This window comes from Mugil cephalus, chromosome 2 (genome assembly GCF_022458985.1).
Source record: "Mugil cephalus isolate CIBA_MC_2020 chromosome 2, CIBA_Mcephalus_1.1, whole genome shotgun sequence".
Taxonomy (NCBI): Eukaryota; Metazoa; Chordata; class Actinopteri; order Mugiliformes; family Mugilidae; genus Mugil; species Mugil cephalus.
The window spans coordinates 14,034,537-14,051,431 of record NC_061771.1 but is presented as its reverse complement, the minus strand read 5'-3'; positions in this window follow the sequence as shown (position 1 = coordinate 14,051,431).

Genomic DNA, 16,895 nt, shown 5'->3' with positions numbered 1-16,895 from the left:
ACACTAACCTCTTCTCACACAGAACCACACAAGAAACTAACATACTATAAAAGACAGCGTCAATAACTTAGCAGCAGTGCTTCAGCACAGTCTCCAACTTATTCAGTTTATCCAGCTCAGCAGTTATTGTTAATGTTGATGTTGGTTGAATGTAGACAGAATGTAGATCTGTTCTTCATCTCCAGGGCACTGTTCCATCTCGTTGATACATTCTGTGTGAGTGACTCTTTCTTGTGAAGGTGTGCAGTTTACTGCACTGTGGGGTTTGATGGACTGTGCTTGAAATGTCCCTCTGTGTTTCTGAATTTGGTCAAGATGCTCTGAAACAAACTGCTCTGCAGAGAAACTGTGATGTCTCGGTGGAGGCGATGTTCAAGGCATGACTTGAGGTGCAGGAATCATGTTACTTAAACTACTAGTAAGCAGCATAACAAAACACCTGAGCAACTGAGACATCTGGAGGTGCTTTGGAGATGAACTTAAAAAAGACCCTTTACCAGTGTCTCGCCTTTCATTCTTGCAATTCACCACTTTGCTGTTGCATTATTTTTTGATTTCCCACATTACGGGCTGGGCAAGGATCGAATTACACAACATGCTGCATTAGTTGCATTAATAACAAGTGGTTTCATGACATCTTGTGGGAAACACTGACTTATGTTAAGTTGAGGGAACTTGCATACACTCGATTGCCTTTTTTAACAAGTAACAGTACACCTTTGACTTTAAATTTTGTTAATTAATTTAGTCAATGTGTTTTTGAAAGCTCTCTAACCTCTCTTCACTGAAGACATGTTGATCCATTGTTTCTGATGTCCTTTTCGATCAGTGTTTAAGAAATATATAAGAAAGCCCTCCTTCAGTGCATTCTGTTTTACCCCACTAGGGTTTAAACGTATAGGGACTACAAACATCCCACCTTATCAAGATAATCTAATTTGCAGCAGCTTCCTTCAAAAGATCAATAACTGGTTTAGATGCAAAGTGCCACCTCCACGTTATGCTGCCAGTATATTTATTTTGACAGTTAATAAAATTGGCAGCCCAGTCAATTTGAAAAGAAAATGTGGTGTGACTCACCCTGGATGACATGTCTTCAGCTGCATGCCTTGACACAATCAAAGCTGTTTCAAAGCTTAAAGTTCCTATTTCTGTCCATCCTCGAGTTCTAATCTTCAGTGAACACAGCAGTGTCACTCTGGAGTTAGAAAAATTAAGTGATAGATTTGACTGGTAATTCTTTACATTTGGTTTTCAGGCAAATTGAAATTACAGTCATAACCCTTTCCCCATTCATTTAGATGGAGTCCTGGTCTTTTTATAAGTACTCAGGGGTTAGGGTTGGGTATTTTGTCAAATGGTGCTATTAAAAGTATTTAATATGTGAAAGTAAGTAAGCAAGTTTGAAGTGGAGGTATTTCTTAGTCGATGCTGTTGTGAATTCATTAACTTAAAACCTAAACATACCTGAAATACAAAAAGAATAGAAGAGTAAAAAATTGTGACATTGGCATTTAAAACGTATCACAAATGAACATTTGACATATAGAGATAGTGGAGAGACGAAAATAAAATGGAAATACTTAAGTAAAGTAAAGGTTGCCCTGACTGCAATACTAGTAACATCTGCATGTACTGTACTGTAATGCACCTCTAAGCTACTTTGCCAACTGCAAATAAATCCAAAAGAAGAAGGAGGACGCAGTAGTTGTAGGTTTGAAAACTGCAAGAATGTTTTCACCTAATGTGTTGTTCCAGGGAGAAGTAGTTAAGTAACAGTTGTACTTTTTAAACTTTCTAAATCTACCATGTAGAAATCTGCCTTAGTCCCCCGCTGCTAGAACACATCTAGGAAGTTGTCCTGGCTGCTGGAACATGTACTAGTGGTATTACTTTCTCCTCTTCACCGCTATTATATTATTACTATAATCCTTACGTGACCTAATGTTTCAGCAATCAGGCCCCAATTTTCACTCTGTCGTGATGTAACAAACATGTAAGAAAATTGGTGTCGGAACAAAACCTATTGGTGGAGGTTATTTCCTGACATTTTCAGTCAGGAAATAACCTTGGTTGAACTGAATTATGAATGTTTTGTGCAGAAGGCTCTTTCTTTGTAACTAGGAATTATAATTACTAGTAATATAATGTGTCCAGCAGTGTTAAATAAAGGCAACTGGAGTTTCTTGAAAAGAACCCCTGACCTGGATGACTGAGAACCCTCACGGACATAGCAGTATAACACAGTTGAAGATCTGCAGCGTTCAAATGATGAAACAACTAAATGATCCCGAAATATGTGACGGCACGCGGGTGACCTCCAAATGGGAGGGTTATAGTCTGCAGATGGCGCACGGCTGTATGTAGAGGCGATGGTGGAAGAAAAACTAGATGGCCTGCTGATGAATCTGCCATTACCTGGGTTGCCTTCGTCTTGGTTGGCAAATACAGTGCATGGCCTGCATGCTGAAAGCGGCCCATGCAGGCCAAATTATTTCGCTTTCATGTTTCAGATAAAGTACAGACCCAGTAGTATCACACTTTGCCAGCTGGGGTATCGTCCAAGTTCTGAAGTGATTGATTGCAATAAACAGCAGACTGTCATATAATCATCCACAACCATTTCCACCCCTTTTTTTTGTTTTCCTGTAGAGCTCTTGTCGCTGCAGAGGACAGAAACATTACACTTACGCAGCATTAACAAGTCTATTGATTTTACTCAACTTAAACGTTTTTATATTGTTGTTTGTGCCAAATATGTAATTGCCAGGCAACAAGTTTCTCTCACTAATTAGGTTATTAATATTTATTTGTTAGCTATGTATTTTTCATTTATTGCTTAGCAACAGAATTAAGAACATGGTGTTATTACTGGATTAATAAAGCACTGTAGAAAAGTTGTGTTGTTTCAATCTCACCCTGAGCCATTATATCAATTGTGAAAGAATTATTTGATTTTTGAATACATATAACCTTTACGTCCATCTGCACAGAACCTCCCGGGGGGTTTTCTGAAGTATCCTCAGAGCTATTCAGACACACTCTTATATGGGTCACTTGATAGAATGATAAATGAGGACGGGGTGCACCGAGGGACAGTAATGTTGAGTCTTGGGAGGCAGCGGGAGTCCCAAAGCAGCGTTCGCCGTGGGCATAGCCCAGCCTGCCTCCTGAGGGACATGTATGAATAATATGGTCTCCAAGTTCAAAAATAATTATCTCAGGGTTCGTCTCACATGGATTATGGAAAGACACAGCATGCGCATTGCGCATGGTGTATTTAATTGGTGGTATCTTGAGATTTTTGTTTCTCTTTTGGTTGAAATGGTTTCTTGTACAGGTTAGGTAAGAAGATAAAAGAATGTAATTTATAATCTAATCTGTAATATTTAACATAACCAAACCATATGAATTATGAGTTATGAAGTACCTTTTCCCCTCTTTGTCACAGTTTTCTTTTCTGTCTGTGTCTCTCATCGTGTTTGACCCATTAATTGCTCTGTCACTCCATTTCTTTCTCCATTTCCTTTTCTAAAGCTTCTTCCTAATCTGCGTATACATACTCCCGGACGCTGGCAGTTGCATTCGACCACAACACATCAGTAAAGTAATGCTTAACAACTTTGTTTCACTCGCTCCCTGCAGAAATGGTTCTTGTGTATGTGCGTATGAGCACATTGTGGGCAGCTAGGCTGGTTGAGCACCTATTTAGTTGGGCAAAATTGAAAGACAGTCCCTCGGGGGGCATTTCATACACCAGTCTCTCTCAGATTAGCAATTAAATGTGGTTAGCCAGAAATGTGCTCCAGTTTTAGGTTCACTGGTCAAAGTCAGTACAATACAATACTCAGCTTGGCAGGTTTAGAGAGAAGCAGAGAACACATGAAGGGTTTATTTATTCATTTGTTTTTTAAACAATACACAATTTAGTGGTGCATCACTTTATTTATTGTGAAATTATGAAATGATATCCAATTTTTCTGTAAAAAAAAAAAAAAAAAAAAGTTTGATTTGAAAAATATGACAGGAAACACCATATATAGCTACTCTGGAAATTCCATTTATGGCTAAATTTGAAATGAAAAGCTGGATGATTTAGTGCGGAAATAAAAAGCTGCTTTAGCTGACAAAAAGTGCACTACTTAACAATGACTTTGTCCAATTTGTACCTGCAGCCTGGCAGCCAACAGCTTTGGATTTCAGACATTAGTGGAAAGAAGCCACATTTTATCAACTACTCTGCCTTGTACCTTTACCACTTTTCTAGTTTTCGTTGTTGTGAAGTACAAATAAAAGTGCTTCCATCTGGGTACTAACTAGTGCATACTTCTCGCATGAGTACTTAATAAAAATATTACAGGTCAAACAATGACTTCCAAATGTGTTTTATTTTGAGATCTGTAGTAGGGATAATAATAATAATAATAATAATTAAACACTCTAGTGCACAGGTACCAGTGGCTAAGGTAGGAAAATCAGTTTAGAAGTTATTCTGTGTGCACTGTAGACACAGTTTATAGTGATTAGGCTACAATGTGGTAAAGCCGCTGATATGGTGTGTGAATTGAAAGTGTTTTCTTTGGTGTCAAGAGACTTGAATGCTCCTTGAGTATTCTGTAAGTTGTCAATCATGTGCAGGGATGTTATTCAGCTGAACTGACATTTTTTTTTTTGATTGAACTAATGTTGCTGACCATACAGCTCTGTGCCCAAGAAAACAGACATGGATCCCAGCAAGAAATAGTCAAACGGCAGTGACCGTGCAGGATAAGGGCAATGTGCCCAGAGGCAAAACGAATGAATGGGGCAGAATGAAAATATATTGGGATTTGTACTGATGCTCATACTCAGCCAGCAGCTGTGTTCGTCTCCGCTTCCATAATGTTGTTAAAAAACATTTGTCTCAAAATGATCAATGGCAATAATCAATGAGAATGCTTTAGGGGGAATTCCACTCACAGATATGTCTCAGGGAGTTGTTAGCGTCAGTCTGTGACCCCCATACATTCAAGAAGTTATATCATGTCAACTTTATTTTTGTTATCGATAATACTTTTTATCACCAAAGCGTACTTCTCCCTCTGCCAGAAATTGAAGACCTAGATAGGTATTCCAGCAATCAGCCAAGTGTAGGAATACGCAAAGTGAAGGACATTTGTCTGTGCTGTAAAGATCATGCACAAACGCTGACCGTTCATGAACAGTATCACTAAGGTTAAATAGAAATTAGAGATTCCCTGCAATGGATAACATTTGTCTCGGAAGATCCAACCATCGGCTGGCTTATGTTACTGCAGACTGAAGCGTAACAACATTCAACTCACTTTTTAACTACCACTCTGAATATGTTTGGCATTATAAAGGAGCGTAATATCATCTTTGGAATTTTTACTTGTTTGCCAATACAAATAGTGCTAAAAACAGACTATACATAAATGTGTAATTTGTGGGTAACTGAGACTTGTGAGACTATCCACTGGCTGTATGTTTACAATTCAGTGGTTGGTTTTCATTTTTACATGATATTAGCCTAGTGGAGTAAAGTAGTTGGATTCATATAAGTTATCAAAGACACAAAAAACTATAGCCAATCAAAATTCAGCTTCTGATTTGTTCCTGTCCATCCCTAGTGACCTGATTATATTATAACAAGCAAGATATGAAGCTGCGGTGAAGCGACGCTGCCATTTTTCTCTTTTCCCAATTCGATCCTGTCACAAAATGTGCTGCCCCATCTTTTCATAAAACTGCATTTACAATAAGGTTACCGAATAAATACCTTTTTTCCCTCTCCCTAGGCTTAAAGCCTCTTTTCACTCTTCCTTTAAAGATCACATCTCAGCCCAGATATAGGATTGCTGCTGCAGAATTAGGAGAGGATTAGACATGAACTGAAAGGAACCATTCCTTTCTACATACTGGTTCATAACCTTGCTGAGGACTTGAAGATGTCAACTCAGGTTGTGCTCCGCTTACAATTGAGGTCAAAATTATTAGCCCCCTATGAAATTTTAGTTTTTTTTTAAAAAAAATTTCCAAGTGCTGTTAAACAGATCAATGATTTTTTAGTACAGCTTTTCCAAACAGCCTAGTTTTATTTTGGATGCTTGCATTAATTTACTTTGCTCACAAACAAAATTATTTCACAAAAAACAAAAACTACCAGGGTCAAAATTATTAGCCCCCTTAAGAACCGACCTTTATTGAGCCAAAGCACAAACCACTGTTGAGCAATCATATGGTTTAACTTTGCAATGCTCACAGCTTGTAATTTCTCAATCAATCAAGTTAAAACTAAGGGTTGTCTTACACTTTTCACACAGTATAAAAACCTCATTAAGGGTTTGAGCTATCACTTGACAAAACATCATGCCAAAAACAAAATAATTCAGTTTAGACTTGAGAAAAAGAATTGTTGATGCTCACAAAGCAGGAGAAGGATATGTGAAGTTATCACAGCGTTTCCAAGTGTCAAGAAGTTGAGTGAGAAGTATCATCAAGAAATTCAAAGAGAGCCACACAGAATAAGTCAGGTAGGAAGCGAAATATTTCAAAGACAAGACAAGAAAACTAGTGACACCAAAATACTAGTTAATGACTTAGCCAAGTCAGGAATTGTAGTGTCAAACTGGACAGTCACTAGAGCCCTGTACAGAAATGGACTGCGAGGATGCAAGCCAAGAAAAACTCCACTTAGCATACTTCAGACTGAAGTATGCTAAGGCCAATCTGGAGAAAGGTTATGTATACTGGAGGCGTGTTTGAAAAACTGTGTTAAAAATTCATTGACCTGTTTAACAGCATCAACTGGAACAACCTATTATCCTTGGGTAACATCTTACTCAGTGACATAGTACAAGCACAAAAGACGTTTATTTGCTTTGGGTCAGCTACACAACGAGGTCTGTTTTGGGGTTAACGCAGGTGCCTCTGCGTCAATTTAGCACAGTAGTATAAATTACGCATTTGATGAGAAGATGTAGTGAGCCAGAGCTATGAGGCCATTACCTCAGTTTAGCTTAAAGACTAGATGCAAATGGGAACTGTCGGGTTCTTTATTAAGTTGTGTTATTTAAACTCAGCTCTCTAATTAACATGTTGTATCTTGTCTGTCGACTCTGTTCATGGAACTGTAAAAATTTACAATTTAGAGCTGAAACTCTTTCTCATTTAACAACAACTTGGACTTTCACACATGACTTCATTTTAGCCCATTGCTTAGTAGCTGTCAGTTATTTATGGCCTCTAAAACCCAATGAAACAAAAACTTTTAACATTTAAATTGTTGTATATATTGAACAAATGACAATGAAGTGAAGATTCTCAGTTAAATACTGTGTATCTTGTGAAGACTTTTCACACCTCACTCAAAAGGCTTAGCAAAACTGCAAATGGACACAGCCCAGACTGAGAGAGAGAAAAAGAACGATCAACGGCACAACATTGTTATTCTGTACGTGGCAGGATTATCTGAAAAGCTCTGGAGGACCTTTGACAAAAACACCACATTCCTGGGCACCTCAGGCCCCGTAACACACTCAGGTAAAAGCTTGTTCACTCTAAGGACAAAGCAGCCAGACATGAGCAGAGTGGTGAAGTAGAAGCCGTTCAATATGCAAAGAACAAAACTGATTTAAGGGCAACAGGACTCACCAGGTTTCTTAAAGATGTTTTGCCACTCATCCAAGTAGATTCCTCAGTTCTAAAAGGAGTGATGTGGAGTTTAGACTTGTGGCATTACATCTGTGGGTGGTGCCCACCTGAAAGTTACAGACTCTAGGCATGTTTTCTAATACCCCTTTCACATTGAAAATAACGGGTTGACATGGGACCTCCAGCTGTGAGAGCTGCGTGCCTGTATTTTCCTCCCTGTCACCATTACAGATTTAAGTACACTACAGTGCAAGGTAAGCAATGGACAGCATGGTGTTTTTTATTAACGCTTTCAGTTTGTTGATGACCTGAAGAATGGATTGGTCAGAACCCCGCTCTTTGAAAAGGCTGCTGATATTCGAATAAATCACTGTGTCCTGCACAGTACCCAATATCTGCCGCGAATCTCCTCTTCTCCTCAGATGCAGAGTAGCATGCAGATCTCAGATGGTCTTGCCAGTCTGTCCTTCCATTAACGATTGTGCACATTTGATTTGTTTGATTGAAAAAATAGACTGATCTCTGCCCTTCAGAGATTGGTCCCTTCACTGCATATGTATTTTTGCTGCATTTGTAGGTGTATTTTTAAATGACTGAAAGATCCAAGCTAGATGGTTTCCATCCAGCTCCGATATTTTACCAGACCACCAGCGCCAACTCCATGTGTAACACAAAGACATAAGAATGTTTTCAATCTCACTCTGAAGGAAAATGATGATGCATTTCCCCCAAAATAACAAACTATCCCTTCAGAAGTAATGTTTGCGCCTTGATCAAATATATTAGGTAGTGAACAAAGCATATCCAAGCAACTAAATCTGTAACTGATCATAATTTGAATACATGGATACTGGCCTGTATGACCTATATCTGGGGTCTCGGTTGATAAGGGCACGGAGAAGGTCTCTTGAAAAGTATCATGTCCTTTTCCAGTTATGCACCCTTTTCAATCCCCACACACATGCAAGGCCTAGAGAGGGATCAAAGCTGGAACGGTATAATTTGTCCAGCATTCCTGTCAGTTTTAAGAAGATCTGAGCCATTTCATCTACAAACAGAGTCCAACAAAGGTAACGCAGATGATAAGTGCAATAATGAAAAAAGTGACACGCTTCCCACTCCAGCCTTTTATCAGATACTTTCATTGCCACAAGACATTAATGTCACTGTAATGAAATGCTGCATGGACACTCATAGTGGGGGGTAATTACTTCAGGGCATGTTCCAGCTGTTTCTCTCCAGTCACATCCACTTAAGTAGTTTTTCATTTATTTCTTTGTATCCTCCGTAATTAACGCATAGCCATCACTTTGCAGTATGCTATAAAATGGTGTATCTGCAAGTGCTGCTAGTTTATCAGCCCATTTCGAATTGATGATTATTAATTGTTTATGGATACATGAGGCAAGGGGTGAATTGCAGGAAGTAAGCATCTTATATTGGTTGTCACATTTGAGTGCATGTAGACTTCATATCTGCTGTGCTTCGATGATTACTCATTAACATCCATTTATCGTTTAATGTCAGGCTCATTTATTCAGTCCCAGATTACTCAAATGGCCTCAGAGCATGCTGCAAGTGTACGTTAATGGTCGCGTTGTTTCCGCTGGCAGATCCGGTTCTAAGGGGCAACGTTCCTTGCCACTTCAATGGCTGCCTTTCAGATGAAGGTGCATTCTCACATTCATGTGAGCATTAGGGAACTTCATGCCACATTTACACCAAAATTACATTTTTATTCTTTACTCGTCCACTTAATGCTCATTTTTCAATTAATATTAAATTAACAAGTGAAGATTGAAGATAACCGTGCAACCGTGATGCAGAACATCCTAGGTTTCTTTACCCGAGGTTTAATGGATCCCACCTTTGTTCAGTTTAAGTTTCTTGAAACATTTTTGCATTTGGAGTTTTCTAATCTTTTCTTCCATGCCTCCCGTGCCAGTGGTTGCCACACAGCCCCAAAGCAGAATATCCCACCCCCGTACTTAACACTTGGTAAGATGTTCTTTTCATCAAAAGCACCTCCCATTCTTTTCTCTCCAGACGCAACTTTGGTGATTGTGGCCAAATTGCTCAATTTTACCTTAGATTGGTGGACAATTATGCAAAATGGTGTACTCACCCTATTCCACAGAGGAATATTTAATATCTTGTTATTTTAGTTTAATAAACAATGGAATAAGCAAATTTTCCCTCGAACATTTTACACCACTTTTTTCTATAAGCACTATTTTTGAAGACAAAGAGGAAGACAACCAACAACACAAAATGCACAAAATTCATTGTATTGTATTGTGGGCTATTTCAGCTATGTAAGACTACAGTCATTTTAAATACATTGGGATATTTAGAGGTTGATTTGGAGAGTAGGTTGATATTCATCTGCACCATATTCATGTTTCCAACACAAAATGTGAATTAATGTTAATAAAATTTTATTAATTTCACTGACTAGAGTTTGTCATAAAGGTTCTGTATATAATAATAAATGTTTATGTATAAAATTGCAGGTAGAATAATGACATAACAATGTTAATGAAAGCAGCTGAGGCTCTGTATTTGAAAATACAGATAAATAAATGAAAGTTGTTCAGATTCTGTGTGGGTTAAAAAAAAAAAAAAAAAAACATTAAAACATATCTGTACATTATTATTTATGGAACAAGTAATTTATTAGTTAATTAGTATTTTACGTAAGCCCCTGATTTAATTATGTCTCTGCATTAAACCTTCAACCCCACCAGCCCACATAAATCCATCACACAGTATCAACACTGCATCTAAGCCATCTTCTCGCACACATACCGAGTGTGAGTTTGTGATTGTAAATATAATTTGGATTCCCATAATAAATCTATATTAGATGACACTCTGTTATCATCAGACACGCAGTGAAAGAGTATTGTGATTAAAATATATAACAATAATAAAAAATTGCATTCTAAAGTCAACCCATTTATGATTTGTTCATTTTATATTGTAAATGTAGTTTGTACATTGCATCATTTTGTTGCTGGGAATTGACATTTTGACTCTTTTCCATATTCACCGTAGGAGGCAAAGTAAAAAATAAAAGAGGATGTACAGTGTCGACTGGGGTTGAATACAGCCCTGTGACACGGAGAGGATATGTGGATAAAGAGAATGTCGGCATCACAATATAATTTTAGTCCATCACATTACTTTTGTGTTTAAATATAAATGTTTTTTTTCTACAATAATGTATGTTTTAATATGGAGTGTGGGTCGAAGCTCTGGAGAGAAACCTATGACTCATAAGCCCAGTGAATCACAGGGCACTGTGGCCAGAGAATGCAGGCTATGACACCATCTGTTTATTTCATCATTAGTGGTGAAAGTGACATCAGAAGGTCAATGGTCGGTTGAATAAATGACTGAGCCCATACACAGCACATTACACCAAGACACACACATCGTATCTTCAACAAACACTGCTTATAATACATAACCATATTATCGTGCTTCTGCTTCCCTCCCGTGTTCCCCTTTTAATTATTCATTTTCTGCTAGTGTCTCTTGTATTATTGAAGACTTGCCCAGATGGCCAGTCGTGCACATTTGCCTCAGGAGATTTATGTGGTCCAAGTAGTCCAAGACATGTTTTGGAGAACAATGATTTTAAACTTAACATGATCCTGAAATTATGTGAAGTTTTTGAGTCTTTGATGCAACTTTTTAAGCCACATTCTCACACACATACTTCCTGCAGGGGTTGTGTGCAGGTGTGGTTTTGTTTTTGTGCTTTATAAAACTGTCTGGAAACAAGTAGAACATAACATTTCATTTCCCTGATTCCTTCTTACATCCCTGTACAATCCTTCAAGGACCTATACGCAAACTTAATATTTTCATTCGACACAACAATCTTCCAAGAAGTAAAGAAAACATTTCCTGAGCAGTGCATGTGCTAAATATTTGAGTGACAGGGCAGATAACCTGTTGCTGATGTAACCATCTACTCCACAAATCACGTAGCACCAGGGCAAAGCATAAATGGAGATACAAGCCTGGAAGTTCACTCAGTGTTCACAACAAACATGTGTATAGAGAAAGAAAAAATACTGTGATTTGAGGGCTTCCAACAGTTTGTTTTTCTTTTTTGTAAGATTAAAGTAAAGGGGAAATGAAATGACGTGATGGTTTTTACTGCAAACTGTATCTGAAATAACACAGTTTTCTCAGGACAAATAGTAAAAACTTGATAAAATCAAAAATCTAAGATGTCATTCACTACGTCACAGAGTTGGTTGGATCTTTAAGCTACTGAAGAGAGTGAAGCATTCCTGATTAAATAAAATGGAAAGACATTTCGATTCTAAAGTAAATGCACTTGGTTATGCTTTCGAATGGATACGGTGTGGGAACCAAGCAGTACACTGTAAGAAGTGATTTTGGGGAGTGGTTAATATAATCTATGCAAACCATATAAAATTTACTCCATTATTGCAGTCAGCCAAGGAATTATTAAGAAATGGGTAAATTATACATATGCTACCTATCCGTTAACAGTAACAACCGTTGCATAGAAAAATGCGGTAAAATGTACCACAAAGCCATGAGTCCTGTTCTCCAAATTGCGCATGCGTCAGACCACGTGTTTAAGTGAGCGGGACAAGGAACTCTGTCATCTTCCTCTGTCCGGCTGCCATCCACAGAAGTGAAGGTAAGCTATTTTACATAGGGCCTCTGTCTAGTAGCGCGAATGCAAATGGTAATTTATGAAATGATGAGATATTACACTTCACTTGTATTCGGCCTACTTCTGTGTAACGTGCCATTACTTGAAACGAAAGTTTGAATCTGTGGCTGGCGCCACCATGGCTGTTCAGACAAATCGCTGCCATGAAAAACAAACATAACTGATCCAAATATAAAACGTATAACTGCCGTTAAGTAGGGTTTGCAGTGATATGTGTTCGCGGTGTGCTTCTCACAAGATTAGTCAGTAAGCATGACCGTGTCTGACCGCTGGTTTTGAGGTTAGGAGCTAGTCAACGCCAGCTTTTTCTTATATATTGAATGGGCGGACGTTTAGGTATCATGGGGACAGTTCTCCATTCCGACACACCGCTGTTCCAACCCCCCAAACACCAATTTTCCGAACGTCCCCTCGAAACACCGCCCTCCAGTCCCCACCCCCCGTGTTCATGGTGCAGCGAGTCCGCGCCCTGTAAAAAATCATCTCTTGTTTATGAGGTTAATATGAAGATAACAACCTCTGAACTATACATTATCCCATATATATTTGTCTTCCCAAGTACATGTCTAATAATTTCTTTTGTGTAATTTTTTTTGTTTGTTCTTATTTCTGTTGCAGGCAGAAGCTGTGTATGTGGACCCTCACTATTTGCCCTCTCTTCAGTTCCTCTCATCTGTCCTCCACAAGCAGAGACTCACTGATTGACCACTCTGCTACCAGTTCTGGGTCTGACACATCCCCCTGCGTCCTCACGCCCCATGTATCCTGTACAGGTATCCAAGTTTTCTAAATAAAATAAATCACATTGACCTTAAAGATGTAGTTACCTTAACCAAAGTCCTCAGTTATGGGAAAATGAACTGGAAATGCAAGTTGTGCAACTTCATAACATCAAAAAGATTAGACCTGCTAAAAACATAGCAGGCTAATACATGGGCATTTTGACAAACATTTTGGAGTCCACTCCATACCCTACCTCTATGCAGATTGTCCTTGCACCTTGAAGACATGGGGTGCATGAAGGACACATTTGTCAAGGCATCATTCTCAGTCAACCCAGCCAGGCAGTATCCTTTCGTGCACATGCATTGTCTGTAATTCGTGCTCTTTTGACAATGAGAGGCATTTTTTTTGAACATCTTGGTAGCCATCTAAAAAAGTTTGAAACGGTGCCATGTGTTTTTGAGGGTTGTGATTACAAGACCAACAAATATACAACATTCCACAGCCACAAGAGTAGAAAACACAACCCACATTCATTGGAAGATTTCAAGACCAATGTTCTTCATCAACACCAAAACAACCCGGACGAAGAAAGTGATTTTGTTGAGGATGAAAACGACTGTGGCTCTGTCCTTGAGGAGGATGAAGACTTACACAAAATTATTACTGAAAGAGTTGTAAAACAGGTTCATTACTTTAACTTACTAAAATGTTGTGTGAAGCTGTTGCACTTCTTTTTTTGATGATGATTAATTAATGTTGATTAGTAATTATCAGGTATTACCTACTAGCAAACAAGAGATAATTTTACCCAATTTCAGATAGTGAGTGTAGAATAGATCCATAAATGTGAGGTAAATTTTACCCAATTTCAGTGAGTAAGTGACTGTAGAATAGATCCATAAATGTGAGGTGTTATGTACAGCATTACATTTTACAAATGCATTTGTCACAATTTTTAATATTTAAATTCTTCATCTATTAATGGGAAACACCCATTAATGCTCACCAGTGCACTGTAATCTGGGGTGTAACTTGACACTGCAACTCTGAGTGAGTCTTGCAGATGTGCAGTGAGGCGTATTTTGTTTTTGTTCTTGATTAAGTTCATGTCAGACAAAGCTGATTCACAGGGATAGATTGAACCAAACAGACTGGCAACCTTAAGCTGCTGCGCATACACCGCATACTTTTCTTTGTCAACAAGTCACCAAAAGTTTGGTGCAGCCTGGTGGGCTTTGAGGTAGAGGTCATTTTGCAGTGTTATAGTCTAGTCAGATGCAATAGAGATGCATTAACACTGTTTTTCAGCACTGACTGCAGGGAGGGAAAGTGCAACACGTTTTTTCTCTGTGAATGCATAGAGAAAATATTCATCTTGACTTTAAATGCAGCTGAAGCACTTATCATGTCAGCAATAGCTGTGCCTTTGCCTTGCAGCTCACAGTTCAAATGGTTTAGTTTCCCAGTGATGTCCGTTAAAAATGCAAGGTCAAGTATCCGCTCTGTGTCCTCCAGCAGCGAGGAGTCTTCACCTCTTTGATTTCAACTAAAAGTGCCAAAATCGGATTTCTGTGTGTGGTAACAGGTCACCATATTCAGCTGACAGCTCCTCCACCAGCACCTTGAATATCCTGTGCTGTTTTGCTTTGGCGCGGATGCCGTTCATGTTTTCATGACGGCCATCATTACGTGCGCAAAGCTGGTCACTTTTGCACATATCGCCTGCTGGTGGATGATGCAGAATTATTGTGAAGTCTGTGTCACTGATACCAGCTTTTTCAATGGTACCTTTCATCCCTGAAAACCCACTTCACCGCATTATAAGTGTCAATTCCCCATCTTTGTTGCCTTTAACGGCAGTAGTGTCTACAGTTCTTCTTTTGTAGGAAAATGATCAAAAATGATCCGGATAAAGACCATTAGCTGCACCATACTGCTGCTGTCTACGGTTGTTGCATTGGATGCTAAACCAGTTGCACTTTGCCACATCCCGGTCCAACTGATCCGTGAAGTTGTCAGACTAGCTGCAGAGTGTGGTTCCGGTTCCTCTGCACAGACCTCGGCCGCTGGCGGTACGAACTTTCACTAGGGTTTTTTTAATCAGTTTTAGACGTTCTTATCCACATATCGAAGGTCTTTTTATTGGATTTTACGTTGCTTTTAATTCACCGTCGCAGCTCTTAGTTTGTGCCTTCTTTTATACGCCATTTTGGCTGACATACATCTCCAGTAGCTTGTTTGTCAACAGCTAAGCTAGCTGTCAGCTAGCGTCATCATCAGACAGAAGTGGCTCCACTTACCTCTCCGTCCCCGTCTGGCTGTCTCAGCTGTGTGCGCATGGCTGAAAAAGTATCAGAACTGGAGAGGAGAATATCCAATCTGTACCAGATCCAGGAGGATGAGAACCTGTTGGATACCATCATCTTCAGTGTTGCACAGCCGGACTCCCAGGCGCCTGACGTCACTGCTCCAAGTCATGCAGCTGGGGAGGTCGGAGCAGTGCCCCCTCGCCAGCCTGATGATACCGACCACCGTCCAGAGGCCCTCACACGGACCGTCAACACATACGAATCCTGGGCACTGCTCGGAGCCAGATCCAAGGTCCCGGGCAGCTCCACTTCATCCCAGCCGGAGCCCTGGTCCATTGTTGCGTACTCATTGGGGGAAAGGTGGATGTCACTCCCTTACACCTCCACCCAACGATATCGAACAACGCAATAAGTTTGATGTTCTCAGCCTGGAGGAATTCCCCTTTGGATGACGGGCACCGGTTCTGTCGGTCACCACGCCGGCAGTCCCAAGCACCCCGCTGGCAGCAGGACCCGTTGCTCCATTCCCCAGTTCACACTGGCTCCACAGAGTCGGTCATCCCACTGTCCTGCCCGCCACTTTCCATCATCTCCACCACCTCTGGTAATGTCTACATCTCTGATCAGGCCGCCTCCAACTACACTGCTAATTGGAGATGGAGAAGATTGAGGGGAGGACTCACATTTTCATTTTCAGGTGCAACCGTTCTGGACATCTTGGACAAACTCCCGGACATCGTGCAATCTCATCCCGAAGCTCATGTAATAATATTACATGTTGGCACAAATGATATCCCAAAACAGTCTGAAATATTGAAACAGGACTTTCGTCTTCTTTTCCACTCAGTTAAACAGTTCCACATTTCCGGCCACACCACCACCTGTGACCGGGGGATGGGGCATTTCAGTAGGCTGTTAAGCCTCAACACCTGGCTGGCTTCGGAGTGTGCCTCCCACGGTATCGTTTTTATTGACAATAATTATTTAACAATCCGTGGGATGGAAGGCATCGTTTCAGTGCTGACGATCTCCACTTCAATAAGTCCGGTAGCCGTCAGCTGTCCGCCAGCATTTCATACGCACTACTACACACCCAGCCACGTCCATCCGATCCATCTACTCCGTCCCTCAGTGTAGTCACTGTCACTTCAGTTCCTCTCCCACTTGTACCAGACTAGGACCTACTGAACCCCACAATAATAAATCAACAGTTTGCAATACAATCCCGGTAATAGCCAACTTTTGGCAATCCCTTCCATGAGGCCCACCCATGGCGGGTCGCGGGCTGGAGCAGTCCTGTGGGTCTGCTTCAGGGCAAACCCACAGGAGCAGGCACAGGCGTGCAATCGGCACGGACATTAAGTCAGCCATGTTGAACGTGTGCTCTCTATTAAACAAAATTTTTATAAACAACCTGATTTTAGATAATAATCTTGACATTTTACTAATAACAGAGAAATGGCACTGATGCACCAGTTATTCTC